Here is a 27,143-nt window from a genome sequence, read left to right as displayed (position 1 = left end):
TGGGCTTTTAAAATTCTGGATTAGGTTGATAAATGAGTTTATTCAAATTTTATATTATGAATTCACAAGTTTTATAAGTATTTCATATATAATGACCTTGGATATCAAGCAGAAAAATAACTCTATCCCCAGAACTGTAACAGCATTTTCTTCTCTGCAATGGGATTACTTCCCTTACCATTTTGTGGCACTTTCACAATAACAGCAACAAAGACCTCCTTTGAGTACATTAATAAGCAAAATCATTGGTCTGAATCATTGTTGTTCATTCACCTTTAAGATACCTTAGTCAATGGAACTTGCCCTGTATCCATTTTCTTCTTTGCCATTTGCCATTGTCCTTCTAAGGTAAATACTATAATAATGACACATAGAATTTGTGATGGAAAGATATTTTCACACTATCGAAGAGAGTAACGGCCTGAATTTTAAAAGAACACAAAGATGCTTCCCCTCCCCTCCCCTCCCTTCCCCTCTCCTCCCCTCCTTTCCCCTCTCCTCCCCACCCCTAACCTCCCTCACCTGTCCTCCCCTCCCCTTTCCTCCCCTGCCATCTCCTTCTTTCCCCTTCCCTTCTTCCCCACTCCCCTCTTCTCCCCTCTCCTCCCCTCCCCTTCTTTCCCTTTCCTTCTCTTCTCTTCCCTCCTTACTTTCTTATGTCTTCCCTTCTCTCTTTCATTCCCTTATCTCTTCCCTTCCCTTTCCTCTTTTTTCTTCCTTTTTTTCCCTTCCCTGTTTTCTTCCTTTCTTTTCTGTTTTCTTCCTGTTCATTTTTCCTTTCTTCCTGTCTTTGTCTGTCCCTTTCTTCCTTTGTTCTTTCTCTACTTTTTCTTTTCCTTTTTTTCTGTCTTTTTGTTAAAGAAAAGGGTCCCAAGCCAAGCAGGATCTGCCATGATGCAGGTTCTGGCTTGGGTATCCCCACTGCTCTCATTGCATTGCTTAGGGAGAGGCTGACATTTTTCTCTATCTGGATCTTCCTGGTGTCCCAGTTACTGGAGGCTGGAGCTCTTGGGCCGAAGGGCATTCTGGGGATTGGGGCCAAATCAGCAGTTCACAGAATGGCCTGAGCCTGGTGGTAACCTCACAATTTCAGAGAGAAACTGGGAGGAACTGTGCTGTCAACAACAGGAAGTTGGTGAAAAATGAAAGAAGCCCTTGGGGAGTGAAATGAAGAGCAGATGGCTTTAATTGTTAGCCTTGCTGTGACAACTGACAAGAGAAATTCTGCTCTCTTGACATTTAAAAGATACCAGAAATACCAGTGACCACATTCCATAGCTTCTTGAAGGTTTCCATGTCAAGGAGTTCAAACTCCTCTCTATTTTCATTATTGAACAGTCCATAAAAACTGCAGGTGATAAGATTCCGGATGGGTTAGCACTCTAAGAGTTTGATAAGGCATTGAAGTGCACATAACGTAAGGGAGTGGGAAGTCATGGTGAAGGGAGGCGCCTATGCAGGGAAGTTCTGAGTGATTTATAATATGGGCTGCTGCACGGAAAACAAGCTTAGGTGGAAAACAAGAGCCGTCTCTACAAGCTCAATGGATTTTCTTTTATTCTTAGGACTACAGAAATCCAATTTAAATTTGTAGTTGCCATATCATGGAATACTGCTTCATTAAAAAAAAAAAAGATTTCTATGAAACATTTAAGGAAATGAAGTAAAAGAGAAAGGAATGCTAACACAGAGATATGCTGCCTTATTTGCACAGTCAACTCATTTATAAGAATTAGAATCCTGAGCTATAGAAGGTGGCAAGTGCAGATACCATGTATGAAGCATCTTAGGGAACCAGAAAAAACACATACACTCTTTAGTCTGAGAAGTTACACTCTGTGCTACATAAATATTTAGTTATTGGGTTGAATGTTTCTGATGCATTCTAAGTATTAAGCAATCTTTTTCTTCTCTGGTGATATGAAATAGGAACATCTCCCCCTTGCTGAAATCTTAATTAAGGGCTACTAAAGAAAGACTTAAATGTGAAAGATGAATTTCATCCTTTAGCCAGATCTATGGCATCTCTATGACAATTATCACTACATTTTCTAGCTTTTCATTGACTTTCATATAGAAATCTCATAGCTCCCTCACCCATGGGTGAGATCATTCTGAATATGTTCTGCACTGGGTCCCTCCACCCCCCCAACCCTGAGCTCCCTGGCAGGACTGAGCTCCAGTTCCCTGCACTGTTAACTTGTTTGAAAATTAATCCTTCATTGGCTTCCCTCTCTCCCGCTACTCAATTCCCTATTCCCCTAATTGTGTTTATTCATCTCACCTTTTACTCGAAGTGAAATCTTTGAGTTGGCTTCTAGAAGAACCTAACATTAAACTCCTTTCCTGATGTACATGCCCCATTCCATGCACTGCTTTTATACTGTGTTCCTGCATGGAGTTGTCATCACATCCTATTTTAAGCATTTGTTTATTTGCTCTCATTTTTCATTACACGATGTACTTTTTGAAGTTAGGAAATGTGATTTGACTCTCCATATTTGGATCCAAACAATGGATGGCCTCCAGATGGTGTTTATAAATGTTGTTGAAGGGGTGAACATTTTTCGGTCTCTGTTGTTCTTCTAACCCACTCAGTCACAGGTTTTGGCATTTCTTTCATGTCTCCTGCCCAAGCTTTCCTCTCCCCTCACCATTACCCTGGCTCAGGCCCTTACCAGTTTGTGAATAAGCTACTGTAATAGTTTCCTACCCGCTGTCCTGGACTCCAATCTCAGGTGTCTATTTATACCACACTCCAAACCACAGGACAACTATCTCTCCAAAAACACCAGTTTCATTTTATCTCTCCCTTTCTGAAAACGTCTAGTACTTATATGTGTGTGTGTGTGTGTGTATGTGTACATATATATGTTTTATATATATATATATTTATATATATATGTGTACATATATATATGTTTTTTATTTTGGTCTAGCCTGTATTTTATCATAGTCTAGCATTTTGTTAACATTTTTATCCATAGTATTTTCTTTCTAGCTAGACAAAAGTTACATATTGCAGATGAGTTATATTATTGTGGCTGACATCAGAAGCCTGAGACACGGGCTGCCTTTTAATCCTAGGTTTACCCTGTGATAAGCTGAGAAATAGCCCTCAAAAGCTAGAAGGTTCTAATCCCTGGAAACCAGTGAAGTTACCTTATAAAGTTTTCACAGAGCTGATTAAGTTAAGGCTGTTGAGATGAGGGGATTATTCTGGATTATGCTTTTGTAGGTTGAATAGTGTTCCCCCAGATTCCTATGTCAAAATTATAATCTTCGTCCTTCAGATTATGACTGTATTTGGACAGAAGGCCTTTAAGAAGATAACTAAGTTCAATGAGGCTGTTGGGTTGGCACCTAATCCAATATGACTAGTGTCCTCATAAGAAGAGGAGATTAGCACACACAAAAGAGACACCAGGGATGTGCTCAGGCAGAGGAAAGATCTTTTGAGGACACAGAAAGAAGACAGCTTTCTGCAAGCCAAGAAGAGAGGCCTCAGAAGAAATCAAACCTTTTCCCACCTTGAGCTTGGACTTCCAGCCTGTGAGAAAATAAATGTTAGTTGTCATAATTGCCCAGTTTGGTATTTTGTTATGGCTACTTTAGCAAGCTAATGTAGGCCATCACGAGTGTCTTTATAAGAGAGACACAGAGAGAGATTAGACACACACATCACAGAAAAAGTGATAGGAAGATAAATTAAATGTATTATTAATTTGTTCTCATGCTGCTAATGAAGACATGCTGGAGACTGAGAAATTTATAAATGAAAGAGGTTTAATAGACTCACAGTTCAGCATGGCTGGAGAGGCCTCAGAAAGCTTACAATCATGGTGGAAGGGGAAGTAAATATGTCCTTCTTCATATGGTGGCAGGAAGGAGAAGAATGAGTGCCAAACCAAGGGGGAGGCCCCTTAGAAAACCATGAGGTCTCCTGAGAACTCCCTCACCATCATGAGAACAGCATACAGGAATGGCCTTTGTGATCTAATTACCTCCTACAGGTCAATCCTATGATACCTGGGGATTATGGGAACCACAATTCAAAATGAGATTTGGATAAGGACACAGTCAAATCATATCAATTAAGCAGTGAGAAATATAAAGATGCTGGCCTTGAAGATGAGGGTAATGTATCCACAAGCCGAAAAATACAGACAACCATCAAAAACTGGAATAGGCAGGTATTGGCATCTCTCCTAGAGCCTCTGGAGAAAGGGTGGCTTTGTCACTCCTTGATTTTGGCACAGTGGTAGTGTTTTCAAACTCTGGGCCTCCAATAATCGAGGAAAATAAATTTCTGTTTTTATAATCCACCAAGTTTGTGGTAATTTGTTACAGCAGCTACAAGCAATCAATATATACTCCCTATTAGGTGTAATCTGGGGCTATTATATTAATCTCTCTAAGCCTCAGTTTTTTCATCTGCAAAGTGTTTCCTTATCTCACAGGGTTATCTAAAGACCAGATGACTTAATGTTTGCAGAATCCTTAGAGTATGTTAGGCACATCCTGAACATTCAATAAAAGTTACTTTATTCTCTATTTTGAAGAAGATCAATGACTTCTACATATACTTTAATACTGCATTACACATCTTTGCATCACATACATTATTATTAGAATGTCAGTTTCATAATTATTCATTGTGGGGCAGGCACAGTGGCTCATGACTGTAATCCCAACACTTTGGGAGGCCGAGATGGGCAGATCACTGAAGGTCAGGAGTTCAAGACCAGCCTGGCCAACATCTGAAACCCCGTCTCTACTAACAATACAAAAAATTAGCTGGGAATGGTGGCAAGTGCCTGTAATCTCAGTCAGGAGGCTGAGGCAGAAGAATTGCTTGAACCTGGGAGGCAGATGTTGTAGTATCACACCACTGCACTCCAACCTGAGTAGCAAGACTCTATCTTGGAAAAAAAATTATTATTATTATTTATTGTGTACCATCTATTAGTAAGACTGGTGCTATAATCTGAATTTGTTATTCAGCATTCCTGTGTTAAAATTTAATTGCCAATCTAATAGTGTTAAGAGGAGGAGCCTGTAGGAAGAAGCCTTGTTGCTCTCACTGTCATGAGAGCAGATCTTGAGATGGGATTAGGGCCCTCATTAAAGGGCATCAGAAGATTGGTGCATTCACTGTTGCTCTTTTACCATGTGAGAACACGGCAACAAAGCACCACCTTGAAACAGAGGTAGCAGCCCTCACCAGACATCAAATCTGTTGTCACCTTGATCTTGGACTTCTCAGCCTTCTCAACTGTGAGAAATACATTTCTATTGTTTAGAAGTTACCCAGCCTGTGGTATTTTGTTATAGCAGCAGGAATAGACTAAAACAATTAGGTTTCAAATTTATATGACAGAATAAAAAATGCTGACTGACCTCAATGACTATATAATACTACAGTCTTTTTTCTCTTTTTCTTTTCTTTTTTTTTTTTCGAGATGGAGTCTCACTTTTGTTTCCCAGGCAGGAGTGCAGTGGTGCCATCTTGGCTTACTGGAACCTCCAACTCCAAGGTTCAAGCAATTCTCCTGCCTCAGCCTCCAGAGTAGCTGGGATTACAGGTGCCTGCCACCATGCCCAGCTAAGTTTTGTACTTTTAGTAGAGAGAGATAGGGTTTCGCCTTGTTGGCCAGGCTGGTCTCAAGCTCCTAACCTCAGGTGATCCGCCCACCTCAGCCTCCCAAAGAGCTGGGATTATACCTCCCAAAGGCCTGAGCCACTGCTGCTGGCCATTTTACACTTATTTAAGGTGAAAGAAAAAAAAAACCACAACAGTTATTTTTTAACTCATTTAAGGTGAAAGAAAAACGAATAGTAACAATTTTTTTCAGATTTCAAAACTTAAATACTTAACTACATAATATACAATATTTATAGATATTTCTATGTAAGAATCAATGAGTTGACCAAATTTGTGCCTTTGAAATATTTTCATCTAGCTCAAAGCAAGACAAACATTCCTATTTAGTGTTCGTTTATTTGTGGAAATTTTACAGGAGGGACGGCTGCAGAAGATCAGTTTCTTTTATCAATGATTCTGTAATTTTCTGGTTAGTTGCCTGTGTCCACCATTGAACGTGAGCTGCAGAGATTTATGTTCTGAGCCCGGTGCAGGGTTCACTCTGGCATTCGATATTCATTGAATACATCAACAATGCTCTTAAGTACCTCTGGGTGAGTGTGCATGCTGCCATCTCTCAGACACTGGTCAAAGAATACCCAGGGCAGATGCAGTTGTCTCAAGAGGATTTTAATAAAATTCATGCTTTCCTATTTATTGTTTGGTGGGACTTCAACATTATGTCAACTTCAAAAATAATAACTTTAAAGAAAGTGAAGTGGAAGAGTCCAGTTCTGATATAGAAACACTATGCCCTGGCATTTCTAAAGTTTAAAGTTGGTGACTATCAGGAAAGCAAATATTTCCGGCAAGGGTAAGCCTTCTAACTGCGTTTGTGTTGAATGCTTGCCAGATCCGCATGTAAAGGGTTCCACAGGAGTTATTTCTGCTCTCACCTTCCCATTGGAGGCCATTTCAAAAGTGCCTGTGGGTGGAAGGAAAGAGGAGTAAAGTCAAAAAGCACAGGAGGAAAGGCAAGAGGTAGAGGGAATGAGGCAAGAAAAGGAACAAGTGAAACCCTCTTGGGAAGGGAAGCTGTGTTTCATTTTAGTTGCTTGGTTTGGATGGAAGCCTGTAAGAGATTGAATAACATAAGAAAACATACTGCTGCCCCCTCTTCTCATTTTCTCTGAATGTATGTAGAATTGCATTAGTGAAACTCAGAATGAAGACTCTTGGGAAAGCATATTCTTTAATACTATAGTTAATTATTTAAAACTTGTGCATAAAAACTAATTTTAAAATCCCTACAATTTCATCTCCGAAAAAATGTGATAATAAATTGCTTTTAATTTTTTAGCAAAGATTAGTTTAAGTTAGTTGTTTGCTGGTAATTTTTCTTCTTCATTTTTTGCCACGATTTGTAAAAACAACTTTTTATGCAAAAACAAGAATAATTGCCTACTTGTTTGCTAAGTTACCATTACTATAAGACAACATAAAATACACACTAAGAAAACATTTTTAACACATAAGCAGTTTTAAATGAAATCTCAAGACTTGCTTAATAATAGGCTTATTTTGAACACACCTATATGCTCAACTTCAATTTTCTAATTGCTAAAGTGGGAGTTAAAATGCTACTTATTTCATAAGGTTTTTGTGAGTATTAAGTGTGCATGACTCAGAATTCTGGCACGTAGTAAGTACACAATATATAAATATTAGCATCATCCATATCTTTGAAAAGGTTGCAATCTGATTAGTAAATATTGTAGATTTAGTTATCCATATGAACTTTTTGTGGAGTTTATGGACAAGCAACAAGGTTTTGAGATCGATGTTTCATTCATTCATTCAACAAATTCATTTACTGAGCAGCTACCATGTGCTGAGCATTGTTCTAGGTGCTGGAGTTCAAGCAAGAGAGAAAATGGAGACATTTCCACTTCCATAGAACATGTCCGTGCTGGAACACAGCCAATAACCTAGTCAAAACTGAATGAACAGTTGTACCAGACAGTATAGTAAGTGCAAAGAAGGCAAAGTAGGATAAGAGAATAGTTGACAGAGTTGTAGGATAGCTGGATTTAGTAAAGGAAAAAATACAAGACGTCAAGTTAAATTTGATTTTCCAATAAATAACATTTTTTAGCATAAGTGTGGCCCAAATATTACATGGGGCAAATTATACTAAAAAATCCATCATAGTTTATATAAAATTCAAATTTATCTGGACAATAAAATATATATTTTATCTGGCAACCCTATATAGGAGTGAAGAACTGAAGATGAGACATTTTAACACAGATCTGCATTTTGTCCTGTTTTCAGTGATAGGAGTTGGGGGAGTACACATCAGCTCCCATAATTTCCTCTTGCTTGCATCTAAGGAAATTCATGCTGTGCCATAATCACACAAATCCAGTCCTTGGGCCATTGGCCCTATTCCAGGTGTCAGTGTATGAGGCCAGTCTGTGCCTTCTCTGACATTTAGTACTGAGAGGTTATGGGGTCCAGCACTCACTGAAGTTACATACCGAGTCAATTGAAGGAAGATGACCAGAGTCCAGGACTCAATCCCAGGCTCACATCGTATACATTTTGTCACAAGGTAGTTTAATTCTGAAGCCAGAAAAACACCTGACTTATATATAGCAAAGAAAATACTTTTAAAAGTCTGTTGTGATAAACAATGACTTCAATATAAGCTACTTCCACACAAGATGATGTTACCTAGAAAATTAAAAAAATATATATCTCTATGGAAATCTTTTCAATGAACATTTAAAAAGCATTTAATAGATTTTCCTTCAGTAGCTTGCTGTACTTTTCAGTATAAGCAGATATGAGCCCTGCATTTATTGCTTGACAATATACAAATTTCCTTTACACTTCAGCTATGTTAGAAAAAAAGTGAAGCAAAAAAAATCCCAGAAGCCTGAAATCTATGTTTCTGAGTGCTGAGAAACAGCAAACGGAGGAGGCTGGCAGTCAGGAGAGCTGGGCTCAAACTGGCAACTATGTGGTTTGGGAGTTTGAGTCTTTATTTTTGTTTTATTTTCCTTGTCTTATATTTCCAAGAGAAGCACTACAAAAGGAATGTCTTTGGCTTGAGGGAACCCAGGCTGTTTTAGCTGGCTGGCCCTTTTCTAGGGTATAGGAGGTGGGAAAGGGAGAGATTAGGAAGGGCAGGAAGGAAAAAGAGAAGAAGAGGAAAAGAAAGAAAGCATGAATGAAGAGAACTAAAAGTAGTGGAAGAAGGAAGAAAGAAAGATGAATAACAGTAATTACCTATGTCGGCCACATTAAATTATTGACAACTACACCATTCCTGATTTCACCATCATTATTCATTCTTGTCATCATCGTCATCCAGCCTTATTCTCAAGACTCTGCCAGATGCAGGACACTATGTGAAGTGATATGCCATGGAGATCTTGGCAAGAAGCTGAGTAGATGACCCCACCATCACTTAGGTATGATCCACTTCTTCTTCTGTGGTGGAGCTTTAGAGCATGTTTCTCAGGCTGACTATGTGGAGGAGGAACTGGCCAGTTGTTGTTGCTATTATCATGTAGAAACTGTCTTTCTCCGCCCAGGCTAGGATCTCGAAGCTGATTTCAAGATCAGGAAAGCCTGCTTTCCAGCAGCTCCTGGCCTTTACTTATTTCTTTCACTCCCATCAATTTATCTTTGCAGTTGTAGGGAATATTGCCAAGTCTCCTCTAGATGGGGGTAAGTACTGTAAATCCCTAATTCCCAAAGTAATCTTATAGCAGGGGACATGCTCTGGGCAGGCTTCCCACTCAACTAACACCACATGTCCTTTTTTCCTTCCTGAAGTGTGTTCTATATCCTGCAGGCTTTCTTATCCAAAAGTTAATTATCAAATTTACTGCATATTAAAAAAAACCCAGAACACCTGAACTTGGGACAGCACACATTATTTTTGTTATATGAACTGAGAAATCAGCTTGTATTTTTATTTAACCAGTGGAGTTTTCCTAAAACAAGAGAGCATTTCAAACAGTGGGCTTAAAGTACCCGAAGACAGAAGAGTCCCTATAGACCATTCAGAAAATGTAATGAACATGTGCCAACCTTCAGTTATTCAGAAATAAATGACTCAGGGTGTTTCTGTTCTAGAATTTTCTTCCATGTCGAAGTGTTTCACATTTGACCACTTTGCTGCTTGTTAAAGTGCTTATCAGAAGAACAGAAAAAAATAAGATAATGTACAAACTCCAGTATATCACCATATGATTCACAAGCCAGTATCTGTAGAAACAAAGAACAAATTTCTATGTAATTTGAACACAAAGTACATGTAAGACAAAAATAGAGCATACTATAAACATTTAAAAGGCTTCAAACTTTGGGGGTTCTTAAAAATTACAAATAGAATTTTGTGTATATATATATTTTAATATTTTATGAAATTGTTTTTCTTTCTACCCTTTAAATATTTCTCATTTTTAAAAACTGTGTTGTTAATCACATATAGTTGACATTAAAACTATATTGTTAAATAATGAGATTAACATCATAATGGATATCTTATGATATCCTATAACAGAAATTTAAAAAATTTTCTACGACTACTACTAATGGAGATTAGGGGTGTGTGTGTGTGTGTGTGTGTGTGTGTGTGTGTTTATTTTTAATTAGGGTCTCACTCTGTCACCCAGGCTGGAGTGTACTTGCATGACCTCAGCTCACTGCAGCCTCAACCTCTCAGGTTCAAGTGACCTCCCACCTCAGCCTCCTGAGTAGCTGGGGCCACAGGCGAACACCACAATGCTTGGAAATATTTAAAATTTTTTGTAGAGATGGGTGTTGCTGTGTTGCCCAGGTTGGTCTCAAACTTCTGGCCTCAGGTGGCATTCTTCTGGATAATTCATTGAAAATAAAGATAAATCCTATTCATTATAGTACTGGAAGTTCCAGCCGGGCATGAAAAAGAAATAAAGGGTATTCAAATAGGAAAGGAGGAAGTCAAATTGTCTATTTGCAGACTACATGATTGTATATCTGGAACACCCCATCGTCTCAGCCCAAAATCTCCTGAAACTGATAAGTAACTTCTGCAAAATCTCAGAATACAAAATCAAAGTGCAAAAATCACAAGCATTCCTATACAACAATAAAAGACTTAAAGCCGAATCGAGAATGAACTGCCATTCACAATTGCTACAAAGAGAATAAAATACCTATGAATACAACTAACAAGGAATGTAAAGAACCTCTTCAAGGAGAACTACAAGACACTGCTCAAAGAAATAAGAGAGGACACAAACAGATGGAGAACCATTCCATGTTCATGGTTAGGAAGAATCAATATCATGAAAATGGCCATACTGCCCAAAGTAATTTATAGATTCAACGCTATCCCCGTCAAGCTACCAATGACCTTCTTCACAGAACTGGAAAAAAAACACCTTAAACTTCATATGGAACCAAAAGAGAGCCCGCATAGCCAATTCAATTCTAAGCAAAAAGAACACAGCAGGATGCATCACACTACCAGACTTCAAACTATACTACAAGGCTACAGTAATCAAAACAGCATGGTACTGGTACCAAAACAGAGATATAAACGAATGGAACAGAACAGAGGCCTCAGAGGCAACACAACATATCTACAACCATCCAATCTTTGACAAACCTGACAAAAACAAGCAATGGGGAAAGGATTCCCTGTTTAATAAATGGTGTTGGGAAAACTGGCTAGCCATGTGCAGAAAGCAGAAACTGGACCCCTTCCTGACACCTTAGACTAAAATGAACTGAAGATGAATTAAAGACTTAAACATAAGACCTAACACCATAAAAAGCCTAGAAGAAAATCTAGGCAAAACCATTCAGGACATAGGCATAGGCAAGGACTTCATGACCAAAACACCAAAAGCATTGGCAACAAAAGCCAAAATAGACAAATGGGACCTAATCAAACTCCACAGCTTCTGCATGGCAAAAGAAACAGTCATTAGAGCGAATTGGCAACCAACAGAATGGGAAAAAAAAATTTGCAGTTTACCCATCTGACAAAGGGCTGATATCCAGAATTTACAAAGAACTAAAACAGATTTACAAGAAAAAAACAAACAAACCCATTCAAAAGTGGGAGAAGGATATAAACAGACACTTTACAAAGAAGACATACATGAGGCCAACAAACATATGAAAAAATGCTCATCATCACTGGTCATTAGAGAAATGCAAATGAAAACTACATTGAGATACCATCTCATGCCAGTTAGAATGGCAATCATTAAAAAATCTGGAGACAACAGATGCTGGAAAGGATGTGGAGAAATAGGAACACTTTTACACTGTTGGTGGGAGTGTAAATTAGTTCAACCATTGTGGAAGACAGTATGGCGATTCCTCAAGGACCTAGAAATAGAAATTGCATTTGACCCAGCAATCCCATTACTGGGTATATATCCAGAGGATTATAAATTGTTCTACTATAAGGACACATGCACACAAATGTTCATTGCAACACTGTTCACAATAGCAAAGACCTGGAACCAACCTAAATGCCCATCAATGATAGACCGGACAGGGAAGATGTGGCACATATACACCATGGAATATTATGCAGCAATCAAAAACAATGAGTTCGTGTCCTTTGTAGGGACATGGATGAACCTGGAAACCATCATCCTCAGCAAACTGATACAGGAACAGAAAATCAAACACCACATGTTCTCACTTATAGGCGGGTATTGAATAATGAGAACACATGGACACAGGGAGGAGAACATCACACACTGGGGTCTGTTGGGGGGAAATAGGGGAGGGACAGCCGGGGATGGGGAGTTGGGGAGAGATAGCTTGGGGAGAAATGCCAGATATAGGTGATGGGGAGAAAGGCAGCAAAGCACACTGCCATGTGTGTACCTATGCAACAACAATCTTGCATGTTCTTCACATGTACCCCAAAACCTAGAATGCAATTTACAAAAAAAAAAAGGAGGTAAAGATAAATCTAATGTCCAACCATGAATATTTTTTTTTTTTGGAGACGAAATCTCCCTCAGTCACCCAGGCCAGAGTGTAGTGGCTCTATCTCAGCTCACTGCAACCTCTGCCTCCTGGGTTCAGGTGATCCTCCTGCCTTAGCCTCCTGAGTAGCTGGGATTATAGGTGTGTGCCACCACTCCTGGCTAATTTTTTATTTTTAGTAGAGATGGGATTTCACCATATTGGCCAGACTAGTCTTAGAACTCTTGACCTCAGGCAATTCACCACCCTCAACCTCCCAAAGTGCTGTGATTATGGGGAATTTTAAGTTCAGTTTAATCATGGTAGAGCAAGTCACTTGTCTGCAGATATTGTTCAAAGAGAAAACTAAAATTACCCAAACTGACCTGATATAATTACTTCTACCCTGCTCTCCCCAACACAAGTCAGTTTTTGGTGTGTCAGGTCAACCCTGCAGTGGGAGTTAACTACAAATTTTATTCTAATCTTTCCTCAGTCATAACTTAACTGTCCAAACACTGAAACCGCTGGAAACTCTTCCTTTTGGCAGACTCTCTGTTAAGTTTCCTGGCTACATAATTTCATCATCATGTGCTTTGAGGACTCTCTCAGTGCCTATGTTTTCTTCAGTCTTAGCACATGAAGCCTGCAGGTGCTAGCCTTTGCATCTTTTTTGTTTGCTTGTTTCATCCACTGTGGGGAACAGGCTAGAGAGAGCCAACTAATTAAAGCATTCCATTGGGGAATATCTGGAGCCAGCAGCTGTGAAACAGCAATCCACCACTATGTGTGCTCTCTCTGTCAGGGAGGTGCTAAAGGGTGTGGTGAGTTGCCATTTTTCCAGATGGTCTGTATTCTATGATAAGATCATAGCTTCATGACGCCTCTGCTGGAAGATGGGATATTTGGCCTTTGTCATTTCCCAAACTTTGAGCAGACAAAACTACTTTTACTGCATGGAATGTTTTTCTTATCTGCAGTTAGGCCAGAACAAAAGAGCCTTGGTCATACTTTTCTAAGTAGCGTTCACTTTAATGTCAGAGAAGTTTTCAAATTCTAGAATGTCTCTCTTTTTTTGTTCCAAGACAGAGTCTTGCTGTTACTCAGGCTGGAGTGCAGTGGCATGATCTTGGCTCACTGCAACCTCCATCTCCTGGGTTCCAGTGATTCTCCTGCCTCAGCCTCCTGAGTAGCTGGGATTAAAGGCACCTGAGACCACACCCAGCTAATTTTTGTGTTTTTAGTAGAGACGGGGTTTCACCATGTTGCCCAGTCTGGTCTTGAACTCCTGAACTTGTGATCCACCCACCTTGGCCTCCCAAAGTGCTGGGATTACAGGCGTGAGCCACATACAGCACCCGGCCTAAAATTTCAAATACTGGATTTACTTGTGTGAGTTGGGGAGGTGGGGAAAAACATGGAAGCAGGATAGGAAAGAAAAGGAGAAAAGAAAAAAAAGTTGAGATACATTGCTGTAGTATCATAGAACTTTATATGCTGAATGCCAGACATGTTACTTTTTTTCTGCTTCCTAATCAGTCCATCTGTGTCATCCTTAAAATTCTTCAAGGGTCCTAAGATGGGACATTGATCTGAGACATTGTTTGAACTTCTGTAATCCTGTGCTCATGCTCATTAGTCCTTCCAAGATAGACCAGGATTCGTCATCAAAAGGGTTCTAGAAGATGCCTCTGATGATATTGGTTTGGAATCAACTGTCTATCAGCAGAAGACAATCCCCATATAGCTGTGAGTGATAAAATGCCTCATCGAGTTCATATAAGCTTTATATTCAAGTTTCAGTTTATGTGATACGTTATGTAGATTATATTTCCCTGTCCCCAAACAGCTTTACTCATTCAACAAATGTTTTTTGAATACTTATCAAGTGTCACATGCTGTGTAGGGACAAATAATGAACCTTATAAGGATTATTCATTAAAAAGTGTTATTTTTAACTTCTAGCAAGATCTTTCTCTTTTCAGGTTCCTGTGCATTCTGACACAGGTATGTATTTTATATTATTTTCAGGTGATTTTTATTCAGGATGTAGCTTATTTGCCCCACAACTAGATTTTAATATCATTACAATGCTTAACATATTCTGAGGCACATAGATTTTTCTTTAAACCGTATCAACTAGAAAAAAATTCTTAAGTACCTTCATCAAAAATAGGTTTATATAAAAAGTTTAAACAACAGGAAGGAAATGAAACAATTTCTGCATCATAGAAACATATCTATAGTGTTGAGCCAAAATTAGCAATATTTTGGTTATTGTCTTAAAATTGAGCACATTGTAAATATTTGTCAGAGAAAGTCAGACATAGAGAAACAGTAAAAATTTCCCAGCATCTTTTTTCATTTACTCTTCATTAACAGAGATTAGAAAAGGGTTATTTTGTTTTTTAATTGGCGGGAGTGGAGGTTATGTCACCTATTCTGAGATTATGACTGTTTTTATGGTGCCAAATATTTGGATTGAAATGAGAAATGGCACAGGTCTGTTGATTGTTCATTTGGTAAACTCTCATGGGCTAGACTTTTTCTCTCCTTATGTGATAGGTCGGGTTAGAGCTAACCTAAAAATACCATGAGAATGACAGGAGTTGGAGAGGCTTCTCATGAAAATACACTCTAAGAGTGGTCCCTCTTGAAACTTTGTGAGAAGAGGGAAGAAGAGTATTTTTTTTTTAGTTAGAAAAATAAAGCATGGAATTGTAATCTAGTTTCTTCCTCTATAGCCCTTCAGGCAATAGAAAAAAACAAAGTTCCACTTGAGTCACTTTAATAAAATACTGAACCATATATTTTGTTTCTAAACATCGTGTTCTTTTGGAAAACATGCTGTAAAGTTTCTATGCAATGGAAATTTCATTGTGATAGTAACTTTGCCAAATTTCTGGAAAGTAACATACACATAAAACTCTTTATTGCTGCCAAATTCTCCTGTTCAATTGGGAAATAATAAAATTTTGCAAGCAAAATGTCTGCTAGCTTATAACATATACAGTCTATACTTGCAAGACGACATTTACTTCCATCAGGCAGTAAATATTATGCACTCTTCCTTAATATTGGCTGGCATTGTGACTTAGAAAAAATTCAGAACCCCAAAATGGAAGTTTTTTTTTTTTAAATAAACTGTGCTCCCCAGAATATGACAAGATTTTCCTAGGAAATCTGTGGGTATTATATGAGTTAATTTTTTTCTTTAATGAAATATTTTTACATGATCAATTAACAGGATTCAAAGTGATTAAATTTTTGCTTTGTACTTTTCCAGGGAGGTCTTTTAGTGGAAAACTTGGGGCAGTGAAGTCACCAAAGCATTAAGAAAAACAAAAGAAAGCAAGAAGAAGGGCAAGATAGAGGCCTGCTGAATTTTCAAATTTAATAATAGTCTATGGATAATTGAGAGTTGGCAGATATAATGTTTCCAGTCAAGTCCTGACATCTAAAGAGAAATACTTCATATCTGCTCCATGTACAAATCACAGGCAAACACTGTCCAGGGATGCTGTATGGAATTCATCTCTTTCCTGGATTTCAAAAGTACATAAATCCACAGTGCTTTGAATGGCTATGTTTATATTTCATTTCTCTTCTTTTTTCTTTCTGGAGGAAAGTAAGTCTACCCTATCTTCATCCTTTGCTTCCACTCTTGGTAAAGTATGAGCCAAAGCAGAACTATTCAATTAAGTAATTATCTGTGATCTCAGAATATATTAATTATAAGGTCGAAAGGAGAAAGCATAAAAAAACCTGAACGAAGAGCAAGCTAAAAGAAAAAACAGAACACATTATGGTGAATAATAAATACTGTTTTACTGACTTGAAAGCCTTTAAATTAGAACACTTCCATCTAATAATTGTTAAGCATCATATCAGCCAAGTAAATTTTACTCTTGTAGCATTGATTTAACAAATAGCATTATATACCTAGCTCCATGCAGACTGAGTCTGGTTGCCCTCATAGGACTTTAAACAAAACAGGCACGGCAGTTGTACCTAATTTTTGGGTTATTTAAAGGAAAAAAGTCAATTCTGTAAATTGCTTTGCAATAGCCACTCCCTATAGTAAAGAACTCAAAATGTTTGTTTAAAATAACTTATAAAATCAATTATCTTTATTGTTTTGTGTTTGTACAATAAAATTGTACTTTCAAATAGGCCAAAGTTTGCCTACATGTTCACGTTGTGTGCATTCTGCATGCTATTCTTCCTTTTGGTTGTTATATGTTGCATTTTCAATATCACTGAATAAAAAAGGTAAACATGTTTTTTATTATATATTTAAAATAATACACAAAATTAATTAAAATGTTATACTATGATCTTAATGCAACGATAATTAAATTGACAGATATACCTGTTAATAATATTGTAATACAAATGATGTATAACACATGTTTAGTTAAATTTCCAACACAGGCACATTTTTATATTAACAATAAGTGAATTTTATTTGCCTCAATGCAACAAAAACCTGGTGATATTCCATTAAACATTTGGAAAACAGATATTCAAAATATTTAAAGTTGTAGTTACTTTATGTCTTTTTGTTGTTGCTGTTTAGAAGACAGATATTTTGGTTCTAAGTTTGATTTTCAAATCAGATCTCTTTGGTTAATAACTAAACATCCTAACTTTATTTTCACGATGAGTTAAATGAAGAGCTACTTAAGGTTAGCCTTTATTTCCATGATTCTAACTGTTTAGAGATGTCTTCCCTTTGAAGAGGAATTAACATTCTCAGTGTCTCTTTAAATGGTGGTTTGCTATAAAACATTTATGAGTTTTCCCTCCTACATATGCTCATGTTTGGTATTTTGGTTTTAATCTTCTCATTCTTCAGGGCATCATTTACTTGTGGACATTTTAAAAATTTCTAAGATACGATTTTTTTAAAGTGGAAAGATATATTTTATTTTTCAAAGAATAATATAATTGCTTCTCTTATAGGCATTGAGAGAAACCACTGGTGTCAGAATCTTATTTGCAATTGGAGAAAGTGTATCCTACAACTCACAAGACACTCACTGCATTGCTGTTCTATCTGTTAGTGTATAGGCCACCTCTAATGGCACTGTGCTTGGAAATGGCTTTTCAAGTAAATGTGTGGTGTCCAGGTAGCTTCTCATAAAACAGCCTGGAAAGTAGGAGGTACAATGAAGGGCACAGGATTTCAGTCATCCCATAACCACCAAGCTTACGCATCAGTACCCACACTTTTGGTATACAACAATTTATTCAAAACATGTTTGCTCAATGGTACTTCCATCGTTACTGGGAAGGTTGTGCATAAAATACAGTATGAATGTCACCGGCATAAAGCTACACTGTTACCAATTTACATGAGTTTATAAATGGAGCTTTATATATTATTTAACAGTTTAATAATTTTGAAGAGGACTTTTAACAAAATTGTGTTATATTAAAGTAAGTAGTGCTAAAATCTAAAGAGTGATTATATATGAATGTATCTAAGTTATATAATAGTTAAATCACATAGAATTTACTTAGAGAATAAAAAAGCATACACTAAACCTTCAGGAAAAGAAAGTTGTAAACAACTGTGAAATCTGACGAGGAAGGTTAGAAGAAAATAATATTTTATTTCTCTCACTTTGGATGCTGTATAAATGATCTGAGTGAATAGTAGTTTGTCGACCATCTTGATTCTAGTAAGACCATGCTGAAAGATTGTCTACTGTATTTTGATCTAATCTTTTGAAAGGAGCAACCTGTAAATAATTAAGGCAATGCAAGCAAACAAGTTTCTTTAGTTAATTGGTATAAGTGGTTAGACCTCACAAAAAGCAGATCCTATTTTTGAACAAAGAAACCATTACCAAAATAGCAACAACACTTAGTACATCCTGTACAATTAAGCACATGTGCAAATTAACAGCAAAAATGCTGACAAAAATGCTTCATATCTGTGTCAATATCAAGCTTATTTCTGAAAATGACTGGGGAAGAAATAATTGATAAATTAAGTGTCTGATATATAAACATATCATTTAAGATGTTTTTGCTTCTTGATTTATTAGAAAGAATAACAACAAGGGGAGGAAAACAGTAACTTCCCATTGTTTACAGTGGATTTAAAATTACACAGTAAGAGGACACAAAAGATGTTCTTGGAATATTCTGTTAAATAAATTTTCAATGAGAATGCCAGAAGAGCCATGATGTTAAACAGATGTATTTCCTAGACTTAAAGTAAGAAGGAACAACAGTAATTGCTGTTGTATATAAAGAATAATATCTTAATATTTATTGTTTTCTCAAAAAAAGAATACAGAAAAATAACAAAAAATGAAAAAAAAGAAAAAGAAAAAAATATTTATTGTTTTCTCAATAAAATATAGAGATAAAAATACTGCCACAAAACTATGTTTGAGATGAAGTACTGGTGAGCAGCTTAATGAACTTTAAATTTTGAGTTTATATTAAATTATGCAATTTAATACTTAAAAATGTCACTTTTTCAGAATAATCTTGGAAAGGATAATTTCTAATAAATTCTTTTATAAGTCAGACTGAAAGCCAATCTTTGTCATGTCTATTAAATCTCTCTTTGAAATATGTGTAGTCTATAGGATTCTCTTTGTTTTGATATTATTTCTGAATTGACTGATCTGTATGGCAAATTACAACATTGCAATTTCAAAATAGGATGACCATGAAAATGCAAATCTCTCTACACATCTTGATTTCAACCCTTTGGATATACACACAGAAGTGAGATTGCTGAATTGTATGATAGCTCTATTTTTAATTTTTTGAGGAACCTCCACACTGTATTCCATAGTGGCTGCACTATTTACAACCATGAAAATGAGTAATAGCCTGATTGTCCTCAAGCTGTTCATTTTAAGGAATTGTCACATTTGCCCTTTCTTTGCTTTGAGAGGCCCCTGTATCAGAGATCCATAGCTGAGGGTATGAAAAGATGAATGTCTCAGCTAAAGAAGAGAGAGGAAATTTACTCTTCCTCTGTCTTTTTGTTCTATTTGACCGCTCCATGGCTTGAATGGTGCTCACCCACATGGGTGAGGGTAGGTCTTCTTTACTCAGTCTCTTCTGGAAATATTCTTGGTGTTATACCTGAGCGAGTTTAAACAGAAGCACCACCCTTTGAGTTTGTTAAGAGTTGACTTTTAATGCCGGCGTCTGAGAGTAAGCTAGAGCTCAAACCTCTCCGCGAAGAACAAATGGCGGTTAACATTTTATACCAGTTTAGGGTCAGGGGGCAGTAAGCAGATTATTATGGAAGCAGAAGGAGGATGTTAGGGTAACGAGGGGGAGGGGGGTGCCTAACAAAAAGTTCTATTTAAAGTTGTTTTTTTACTCAAGATGTGGGGTAAGCAGTTGCAGTTTTGCAAGTACATGATGTACAGGCCACTGGGCCCTGTTTCTCAGAAAATTGGTTACAAGGATGCCAAGTGTCTCAAACCACAAGCTGTCAACACAGAATGCCCTACATAGCTCAGGGTGGGCAACATAGTTCAGGGTGAGAAAAATGGAGTCAGCAGGATTGTTTAAAATGTATTCATTACAGCCAAGCTAGGGTATTTCAACAGAAATACTTAGAAACAATGTTTCACCAGCTATCTAGTCCTCCATTACTCCAGTCAAGCTGACATATAAAATTAACCATCATATTCTGTTACTTTTATGATGGCTGAAAGGGTTGGTGGGTGGTTCTGTTGCAGCTTATAGAAGAAAGTAGTTCTCTTTAGGCTTTTGCAACATCTCTCTCTCTCTAAATGGCTATTGTTTTCACATGGGTTCAACATGAAAGACTTCTTTTCATTTTTTTGGTAACTACCTGCCAAAACCTTGCCAATCTCATCACAGTGTGAAGAGGTTTTCCCTTTCTGTTTACCATTTTCCTTTTCTCTTTCTCTATGATGTCTCTTTTCCATACCGAACTTTCATTCAATATTATGTCCTGCAACCTATAGAAGCTCATCTACCTTAACCTTACCATCTGCAATGCATGCCTATTGATTTTCTGTTTTCTATGTTATAAGCAGAGAAAATTTCTTAAGTGAGTTTTAGGATTGTGCATGTGTGTTTATGTGTTCATTTATTTGCTTTAAAAACTTCAGACAAATAAGTTACTAAATCGTTAATAACTAGTGCTTAGCTTATCAAATGAAACAAAAATGAAGTGAAGTCAATTACCTTGAAATATCCAACATCTTAGAGTAAAATGCAATTTGGCAAGTGGGATGACTTGAGGCCATCCCTTGCATGTCTAAGCTCTGTTATGCCTCATGACTTGAGCTTTCTCTGTATGTATCAATGTAATTGGAGTAAGAGAACAAATTATTCTTAAAACTTTTTAATACTTTTAAACAAATTTATGCCTTTAGGAAAGGACAAGTTACTTTAAAAGCACATTTATTTTGAGACCCAATTCACAAGGCAGTTTATTTCTCTCCAGCAGAAACAGAAAGTGGCCTTCTTTATTTATTTGTCTTTCTGTTGATTTTTGCCACTTACAAAAATACATATACTTCTAAATATCAGCAATTATCGCCAAATAATTAAACTGACCTATAGAGGAATGGTGTTGCTTGGTGCATAAGAATTAAAAACACAATTGTTGACTTTGATGAACTTATAATGTGTTATGATGATAAAACAATAATAATTTAGGAAGAATTAGTTACAAGTCTGTATAATCAAAGAGTAAGGAAATAAAGTAGAGGAAATTATTTTGATGTTGTTTATTCCATTCTCATCACTGGGTAAAAAACGTTACCTAAAATTAAAGCTTTACTGCTTGATTATTTAACTCTTCATTTTACTTAACTGTCTTCAATGATACATCCAAGGATGTTGTGGATTATCTAAAAAATGCCATCTCTGGGTGATGTGGTTCTGCTGTGTTATGTGATTAGAAAGTGCCTTACAATTTTTTCCATCTCCTTAGGTTGTTCACATTAACCTAGAATAATAACCCTCCATGTGTCACATCTTAGTTGCCACAAGCTTTTTTTAGATTTTGTTCGGTGTTTCTGCCTAACTGGTCTGCTTAGCCTGGCCACCAGGATAATGGCAGCAGTTGTCAGCAGAATTCTTAATCTTATGAAAGAATTCAAGACTTTTAAAAAAACAACCAAAGACTTAGTTGACAATGTGTGTATGTACCTTCTGAAATAAAATGTTTGTGGCTTACCACATAATTAATAAGCATAAATAAATATTTAACCCAGATTCGTGCAGCTTCTGTAAGTCACTCCTTCATACTGTCAAATCATGATTTGAAGCACCATTCTATAGATACTGATTTTTGTTCTGTGTGTGTGAGTGTGTGTGTGTGTGTGTGTGTGTGTGTGTTTTCAGATTCTCTGAAAGGGTTACATGTTTTATGAATCCAAGTAGTTTCGCTAATGGAGACCTTTCTTCTGCCCATGGAATAACTTCTCTAGGAAGCTTGATATTCCCATATCATTCCACCACAAGCCTGATTATAAATAAGTCATTTAATTCCTCAAGCAAAACAAACAAACAAACCAAAAATGTCCTAAAAGGAAATTGATATCTTTATTTTTAAAAGAAAAATGTAATATTTTTCTTGGTCCTTAAAAAAAAGCCCTATCAGAACGCTACATCTCATAATATGCTTCTTGTAATATACACACTAGATAAGACTACAAAATAATACTGGCATTTATTATCAATTATTCTATTTCTAGAATATTGCTAAAATCTTTTACCAGATCTCTTTTAAAAAAATTTTTTTTATTGCATTTTAGGTTTTGGGGTACATGTGCAGAACATGTAAAATAGTTGATTAGGTACATACATGGCAGTGTGTTTTGCTGCCTTCCGCCCCCTTACCCACATTTGGCATTTCTCCCCATGCTATCCCTCCCCAGCTCCCCCTCCCCGCTGTCCCTCCCCTATTCCCCCCAGTAGACCCCAGAGTGTAGTACTCCCTTCCCTGGGTCCATGTGTTCTCATTGTTCATCACCTGCCTATGCGTGAGAATATGCGGTGTTTCATTTTCTCTTCTTGTGTCAGTTTGCTGAGAATGATGTTCTCCAGATTCATCCATGCCCCTACAAAGGGCACGAACTCATCATTTTTGATTGCTACATAATATTCCATGGTGCATATGTGCCACATTTTCCCAGACCAGTCTATCAACGATAGCCATTTTTGTCAGTTCCAGGTCTTTGCTATTGTAAACAGTGCTGCAATGAACATTCGTGTGCATGTGTCCTTATAGTAGAATGATTTATAGTCCTTTGGATATATACACAGTAATGGGATTGCTGGGTCAAATGGAATTTCTATTTCTAGGTCCTTGAGGAATCGCCACACTGTCTTCCACAATGGTTGAACTAATTTACACTCCCACCAACAGTGTAAAAGTGTTCCTTTTTCTCCACATCCTCTCCAGCATCTGTTGTCTCCAGATTTTTTAATGATCACCATTCTAACTGGCGTGAGATGGTATCTCAATGTGGTTTTGATTTGCATCTCTCTAATGACCAGTAATGATGAGCATTTTTTCATATGTTTGTTGGCCTCATGTATGACTTCTTTTGTAAAGTGTCTGTTCATATCCTTTGCCCATTTTTGGATGGGCTTCTTTGTTTTTTTCTTGTAAATCTGTTTTAGTTCTTTGTAAATTCTGGATATCAGCCCTTTGTCAGATGGGTAAACTGCAAAAATTTTTTCTCATTCTGTTGGTTGCCGATTCACTCTAGTGACAGTTTCTCTTGCTGTGCAGGAGCTGTGGAGTTTGGTTAGGTCCCATTTGTCTATTTTGGCTTTTGTTGCCAATGCTTTTGGTGTTTTGTTCATGAAGTCCTTGCCTACTCCTATGTCCTGAATGGTTTTACCTAGATTTCCTTCTAGGGTTTTTATGGTGCCAGGTCTTATGTGTAAGTCTTTAATCCATCTGGAGTTAATTTTAGTGTAAGGTGTCAGGAAGGGGTCCAGTTTCTGCTTTCTGCACATGGCTAGCCAGTTTTCCCAACACCATTTATTAAATAGGGAGTCCTTTCCCCATTGCTTGTTTTTGTCAGGTTTATCAAAGATCGTATGGTTGTAGATATGTTTTGTTGCCTCCGATGCCTCTGTTCTGTTCCATTGGTCTATATCTCTGTTTTGGCACCAGTACCATGCTGTTTTGATTAGTGTTGCCTTGTAGTATAGTTTGAAGTCTGGTAGTGTGATGCCTCCCGCTGTTGTTATTATTATTTTTTTTTTTTGCTTAGGATTGACTTGGCTATGCAGGCTCTCTTATGGTTCCATATGAAGTTCAAGGTGTTTTTTTCCAGTTCTGTGAAGAAAGTCAATGGTAGGTTGATGGAGATAGCGTTGAGTCTGTAAATTACTTTGGGCAGTATGGCCATTTTCACGATATTGATTCTTCCTAACCATGAACATGGAATGTTTCTCCATCTCTTTGTGTCCTCTCTTATTTCGTCGAGCAGTGGTTTGTAGTTTTCCTTGCAGAGGTCCCTTACGTTCCTTGTAAGTTGTATTCCTAGGTATTTTATTCTCTTTGTAGCAATTATGAATGGCAGTTCGTTCTTGATTTGGCTCTCTTTTAGTCTGTTATTGGTGTATAGGAATGCTTGTGATTTTTGCACATTGCTTTTATATCCTGAGACTTTGCTGAAGTTGCTTATCAGTTTCAGGAGTTTTTGGGCTGAGGCGATGGGGTCTTCTAGATATACTATCATGTTGTCTGCAAATAGTGACAGTTTGGCTTCCTCCTTTCCTATTTGAATACCCTTTATTTCTTTTTCTTGCCTGATTGCTCTGGCTAGAACTTCCAGTACTATATTGAATAGAAGTGGTGAGAGAGGGCATCCTTGTATAGTGCCAGATTTCAAAGGGAATGCTTCCAGTTTTTGCCCATTCAGTATGATATTGGCTGTTGGTTTGTCGTAAATAGCTTTTATTATTTTGAGATACGTTCCATCAGTACTGAGTTTATTGAGGGTTTTTAGCATAAAGGGCTGTTGAATTTTGTCGAATGCCTTCTCTGCGTCAATTGAGATAATCATGTGGTTTTTGTTTTTGGTTCTGTTTATGTGGTGAATTAGGTTTATAGACTTGCGTATGTTGAACCAGCCTTGCATCCCCAGGATAAAGCCTACTTGATCATGATGGATAAGCTTTTTGATGTGCTGTTGCAATCAGCTTGCCAATATTTTATTGAAGATTTTTACATCTATGTTCATCATGGATATTGGACTGAAGTTTTCTTCACTGTTGAGTCTCTGCCGGGTTTTGGTATCAGGATGATGTTGGTCTCATAAAATGATTTGGGAAGGATTCCTTCTTTTTGGATTATTTGGAATAGTTTCAGAAGGAATGGTACCAGTTCCTCTTTGTGTGTCTGGTAGAATTCGGCTGTGAACCCGTCTGGACCTGGGCTTTTTTTGTGTGGTAGGCTCTTAATTGCTGCCTTGACTTCAGACCTTGTTATTGGTCTATTCATAGTTTCAGCTTCCTCCTGGTTTAGGCTTGGGAGGACACCGGTGTCCAGAAATTTATCCATTTCTTCCAGGTTTACTAGTTTATGTGCATAGAGTTGTTTGTAATATTCTCTGATGATGGTTTGAATTTCTGTGGAATCTGTGGTGATTTCCTCTTTATCATTTTTTACTGCATCTATTTGGTTGTTCTCTATTTTCATATCAGTCTGGCTAGTGGTCTATTTTGCGGATCTTTCCAGAAAACCAGCTCTTGGATTTATTGATTTTTTGAAGGGTTTTTCCTGTCTCTATCTCCTTCAGTTCTGCTCTGATCTTAGTTATTTCTTGTCTTCTGCTAGGTTTTGAGTTATTTTGATCCTGCTCCTCTAGCTCTTTCAATTTTGATGATAGGGTGTCAATTTTGGATCTCTCCACTCTTCTCATATGGGCACTTATTGCTATATATTTTCCTCTGGAGACTGCTTTAAATGTGTCCCAGAGATTCTGGTATATTTTGTCTTTGTTCTCATTGGTTTCAAAGAACTTCTTTATTTCTGCCTTCATTTCATTGTTTATCCAATCAACATTCAAGAGCCAGTTGTTCAGTTTCCATGAAGCTGTGTGGTTCTGAGTTACTTTCTGGAATCTGAGTTCTAACTTGATTACACTATGGTCTGAGAGACTGTTATGATTTCAGTTGTTTTGCATTTGCTAAGGAGTGCTTTACTTCAATTATGTGGACAATTTTAGAGTAGGTGTGATGTGGTGCTGAGAAGAATGTATATTCTGTGGATTTGGGGTGGAGAGTTCTGTAAATGTCTATCAGGTTTGCTTGTTCCAGGTCTGAGTTCAAGCCCTGGGTATCCTTGTTTATTTTCTGTCTTGTTGATCTGTCTAGTATTGACAGTGGAGTGTTAAAGTCTCCCACTATTATTGTGTGGGAGTCTAAGTCTCTTTGTAAGTCATTGAGAACTTGCCTTATATATCTGGGTGCTCCTGTATTGGGTCCATATATATTTAGGATCATTAGCTCTTCTTGTTGTATTGATCCTTTTACCATTATGTAATGACCTTCTTTGTCTCTTTTGATCTTTGTTGCTTTAAAGTCTGTTTTATCAGAGATGAGAATTGCAACTCCTGCTTTTTTTGCTCTGCATTTGTTTGGTAAATCTTCCTCCATCCCTTTATTTTGAGCCTTTGTGTATCCTTGCATGTAAGATGGGTTTCCTGGATACAGCACATTGATGGGTTCTGGCTTTGTATCCAATTTACCAGTCTGTGTCTTTTGACTGGTGCATTTAGCCCATTTACATTTAGGGTTAATATTATCATGTGTGAGTTTGATACTGCCATTTTGATGCTAGCTGGCTGTTTTGCCCATTAGTCAATGCAGATTCTTCATTTTGTTGATGCTCTTTACCATTTGGTATGTTTTTGGAATGGCTGGTGCTGGTTGTTCCTTTCTATGTGTCGTGCCTCTTTCAGGAGCTCTTGTAAAGCAGGCCTGGTGGTGACAAAATCTCTGAGTACTTGCTTGTTCACAAAGGCTTTTATTCTTCCTTCACTTATGAAGCTTAGTTTGGCTGGATATGAAATTCTGGGTTGAATGTTCTTTTCTTTAAGGATGTTGAATATTGGCCCCCATTCTCTTCTGGCTTGTAGGGTTTCTGCCGAGAGATCTGCTGTGAGTCTGATGGGTTTCCCTTTGTGGGTAACCCAACCTTTCTCTCTGGCTGCCGTTAGCATTTTCTTCTTCATTTCAACCCTGGTGAATCTGGCGATTATGTGTCTTGGGGTTGCTCTTCTTGCAGAGTATCTTTGTGGTGTTCTCTGTATTTCCTGGACTTGGATATTGGCCTGCCTTGCTAGGTTGGGGAAATTTTCCTAGATAATATCCTGAAGAGTATTTTCCAGCTTGGATTCATTCTCTTCGTCACATTCTGATGCACCTGTCAAACGTAGATTTGGTCTCTTCACATAGTCCCACATTTCTTGGAGACTTTATTCATTCCTTTTTGTGCTTTTTTCTCTAATCTTGGCTTCTCATTTTATTTCATTGAGTTGGTCTTCGACTTCTGATATTCTTTCTTCTGCTTGGTAAA

Source organism: Callithrix jacchus, chromosome 3 (assembly GCF_049354715.1).
Source record: "Callithrix jacchus isolate 240 chromosome 3, calJac240_pri, whole genome shotgun sequence".
NCBI classification, from domain to species: Eukaryota; Metazoa; Chordata; class Mammalia; order Primates; family Cebidae; genus Callithrix; species Callithrix jacchus.
The sequence above is the reverse complement of the archived record's forward strand: the minus strand, read 5'-3'. Positions refer to the sequence as shown.